This window comes from Bidens hawaiensis, unplaced genomic scaffold, assembly GCF_021521415.1.
Source record: "Bidens hawaiensis isolate Kalapana, Puna unplaced genomic scaffold, B.hawaiensis_p1.1 tig00000935_1, whole genome shotgun sequence".
Classification (NCBI taxonomy): domain Eukaryota; kingdom Viridiplantae; phylum Streptophyta; class Magnoliopsida; order Asterales; family Asteraceae; genus Bidens; species Bidens hawaiensis.
Window position 1 is genome coordinate 5,040,493 of NW_027491054.1, and position 4,838 is coordinate 5,045,330.

Here is a 4,838-nt window from a genome sequence, read left to right on the forward strand (position 1 = left end):
TAAATATAAAAATTAAAGTTGCAGGTCTGCTAGAATAAAATTTTAAAGTCATGGGTAATTACAAATAAAGAAAATAAAGGTGCAACGTTGTTGAATAATTTGGATTTGTATGTTAAACTATGAATTGTTTTTAAACTGGGATTCGAGCAGCAGTGCATACTTTTTTTATATAAGATTGGTTTCAAATTTGGATTTAATAATTTTCTCATATGCATTTGAACTCAAGAAAATATGTATTTTATTAATTTTCTCCAAGCATTTTGTATAAATATTGTAAACATAGAGAATATCTATCATATATCTCTTGGTGTTTAGCATTAAATCATTGAAGTTGAATATTATAATTATAATCCATATGTATATCGATTTACTATATGAACTGTGTGTTATTTTGTAATGGTACATACTAAATTAATCCTTTATTTATATGAATTGTTTGTGTAGTATAAAAAGTTTTATCAATAAGAAGACCGATATTTAGTTTTCAATATTTTCTTTCATATATATCTACTCTAATTAAAGACTATCACTTTTACCACTTGTCAATATCGTAGAGCTCCTTATATTTTTTTCAGCCAATTATAATATATGGTCCTTATCTTTTAAGCCATTTCAATACATGAATTCAATATTTTTATTAAATGCAAATCCTAACCAATTCATTTATTAACATTAATGGTGAAATAAGAAAATATAAAAATTAAAGTTGCAGGTCTGCCAAAATAAAATTTTAAAGTTATGGGTAATTATAAATAAAGAAAATAAATGTGCATAATTGTTGAATAATTTGGATTTGTATGTTAAACTACAAATTATTTTTAAACTTGGATTCAAGCAGCAGTGCATAATTTTTTTTTATATAAGATTGGTTTCAAATTTGGATTTAATAATTTTCTTATATGCATTTAAACTCAAGAAAATATGTATTTTCTTAATTTTCTCCAAACATTTTGTATAAATATTGTAAACATGGAGAATACCTATCATATATATCTTGGTGTTTATGTAAGACCCTGAATCCCGGGAATCCTACAGTTGGTCATCATATCAAAAAATTCTTGAAAATTTAAAGCCAAACAGATTCAGTATATTAAAATCGTTTCAGAGTACTAAACAGCGGAATAAGGAATATCAAATTTCCCAAAACCGGGAAGATGTGATTTTAAACCCAAAGCAATTCATTTATTTTAAAACCTGCTCAGAGTATAAATCAGCGGAAAAGTCATAATTGATCAAACAAGTTCCCAAAACCCGTGAGTTGTGCCCAAAACCAAATCTAAATGTATTTAAATAAAATTAAAAAGAACAATGTTCATCAATGAAACTTTCTGACTAGATACGCTTTCAACCATCTAGTAGTCTCGAGCAGATCCAAGCGGTAAGTATCCTCCTCCCAACCTGAAAATCACACTAACATACACACAAAGTCAGATTGAGCTGAGTGAGTTCAAGTTTTAATAATTAACATTTAAATAAGTTTCCAAGAGTTTTAAAATAAAACGGGATACAACAGTTAGGTCATCATCAACAATAAGTAGTCATACTTATATATATATATATAAACATCCATATAATTATATCCCTATAGATATCATCCAAGTATTAACATCAGGGTCGAGCACATGTACAACCCAAACACGTAATATCCAAGTAATAACATTAGGGTCGAGCACAAGTACAACCCAAACACGTATCATCCCATCCGATGGTGATCATGCCACACGAGCCTCCCCCCTTACGGGCTTTTCAGGGCCCACCATAGGATTTAAGAACCTGAGTAGTATAGTTTGGCTCGGCCAAGATCACCATCCATCGCATGCAAACACAAAGTAGGCATATGCAAACATCCTTAGTCGATAACGACTAATTAAATCGCCAATTACTGGCCATAAAGTGACGCATGTATAAACACGCGTATATATATATATATCATCCCAAATATATCATCATGAAAGTAAGCCTACGGTCATAAAGTTAAACCTGCATACACATTCATAAATATCATCTCATGACATACTACATTACGAGTAAGCCTATATCCCTGAGTCTAGACCTTAAGTAATGTCTATAACCTTATAAAATATATAACCATAAACGTGCCTCAGATATTCTAAGGCATAGAATATAATTCACCCATATTCTCATGAACCCACAAACACAAGTAAGGCCATATAAAACCATCCAATTAGTTTAAACGAGTACAGTCGGACAAAATTGTAATATGGTGCGTATGCTAGCCCAAAACGTAAAAAGAGTAAAAAGGGGCATCATGAAATCACCTGACACAAGGCACGAATTTACCACGAGCTAGAGGACCCCTAAGTATCCCCACAACTCAAACGCTTGTCGGTTTACATACAATCATTACTAACGACACCGAAAGGACTCGTTTACCCTACGAGATGTTCTAACATAGTTCGAGTTACCTAAAGCCTCAGCCTCATTAAACTCAATCATAACAGCCCCCCGGGGCCCTACATTTACCGACACGACCCATAGATACTTCCGGGAATGAAGAATTCCCAAATTACCCCCGGAAGCACTAGGTGATACTAACACGCGTGTTTAAGAGTTGTTTAGGCAATTAACATCCAACTTAGCCTCGTGTGGACCCAATATGAAAAATTCACAGCCAACATGTCCACACGATGCTACACGAGTCGAATGGGTCGGTAACTCGCAAGTACAACGCACCAACTATTCAATAAACGCGAATGCGTGTTGTACCGACCTGTTTGAGTAACCGACAACCAATTCAGGCCCAATACTTATAAAAATCATTTTCCACCAGCCCGTACATTAAACCAAAGCTATCCGAACTGAATTGGTCATTACTTACTTCATCCCTCGCGTTAAACGCAACAAATCACCATTCTAGACAACCGAAAACTAGTTTTCAATCTACAACTAGTTGACAAATCAAACGAAAACCAAAGGACATGATTTTAAAGTATGTTATATGGGACATACCTAGGAAGATTGTGGTGCAAAAACCCTAGCCAAAACAGCCACGAAACTGCCCAATTGGACAGCCACCCGCTAAGCCTAAAACAAGCGGTTTAACGACGAATAAACGAGCCATAAGGATGAATTAAGATGAAAAAGAGTTGTAAACACTTAGCAACGACCTGGAATTGAACTTTCGGAGGCTGGACGGTTGTTGGTTGCACGCAAAACGAGGAGGGAGGAGGGGGGGAGGGGCGCCAATCGGACCAAGGGGGTGAGGGTTAGGGTTTTATTATTATTTTTTATTATAAAATAAAGATGTTACATTCTGGCCCTTCTAAGTTGAGAGTTGCGACAATTGGATGAAAGTTAAGAAATTCAGCTTATGGGAACGACTAGGAGGTCCCCGAAGATCCAGGACGAGTCCCGATAGAAAATAGAATCATACAAGACATAAACATCTTTTCTTTTCTCAACAAAATTTTACGGGCATTACAGTTTCTCAATAAAAAGTTTTATCAATAAGAAGATCAATATTTAGTTTTCAATTTTTTCTTCCATAAATCATATCAAAATGTTTCATAAACATATATTTTATGACTCGAGTTATACTTTTTTATACATTTAAATATTTTTAATTTAATATGTCTTATAAAACAAATTACTTAATTAAAAGTATTCAAAATTTTAAACAAAAAGTCTGCTTCAATCCCATATCACTACTTTCGCTTTCCAGAATCATTTAGGATATTGAAACCTAAAAATATCGTTTTCATTATTTATTTACATAATTTCAATATTATATTAACTTATTAGTTTTATTTTTATACAACGTTAGTGCCACATGTTGGTTAGTATATAATTAAAATGTTTATTATGGTTTATATTCAAAATAATAAAGTTATATATTGAATTTTTAAAAGAATTACAGTCATAACATTTATTATTAAAATATGCTGTAAATATTCATTAAGATTCACACTTATTGTAATGTAACTTAATGGAAAATTTTATTATTTTTATTTTTATTTTTTATTATTTATAACTTAATCATGCCCTTCATTACATTTCAAGGAATATTCCTTTTTCACAATAATTTAAAAAAATAGTTAATTCAGTTAAAAGTCATTTACCATGCTTCCATAAAATCCGAAATCTTTGCTTTTTTTTTTCTATAAGTTGTTAAAATATATATCGATTAATTAATATTCCAAGAACAACTTCCCATAATATTAACTAATAACACGGGATTAGTATTAAAGTTTAAGCATTTCTAATCTAATACTTTCAACTACTATAAATAAAAATAACTACCTTCACTTTATACAACTTTTAATCTTCCAACATTCAGCTAACTCACTGTTATTTGAACATAGCTTTAAGGTTAGTATGCTTTTGTCATGTCCTGGTAATTACATTTCATACGAAATGAAACAAATCATTTTGTTATAGTTTTTCGGTTTTATATGGTTGCTTGATTATACAATTATTAATTGTAAAATATAAAATCAATTAAAAATTTGTCATACACAAAATACTAATGTCGGTAATTCTCGAAGAGCGTGATTTCTGCTTTCTTGTCGTATACATTCCTGTTTGGCTTACTCGATCAGGTAAGTTTATCATTCCCCTATTTTACTCGATTTCCATAAACGTTTTGAGGACATATGCGTACGTATTCATATTTTCGTACTATATATATATTCAAACAAATGCATACGTGTTATTGTGAAGTGATTTAATCAACCTTACGTTCTATTTGCTTACTTGTGTTACCATTCAATCAATCGTATGTTGGAATTACTATTCAATCAATCATATAGTGGGTGCTTCTGCTGGTGACCAATGCTCGATTCGCTTGGCAACGATCCACATACTTGTTTACGGTTTGA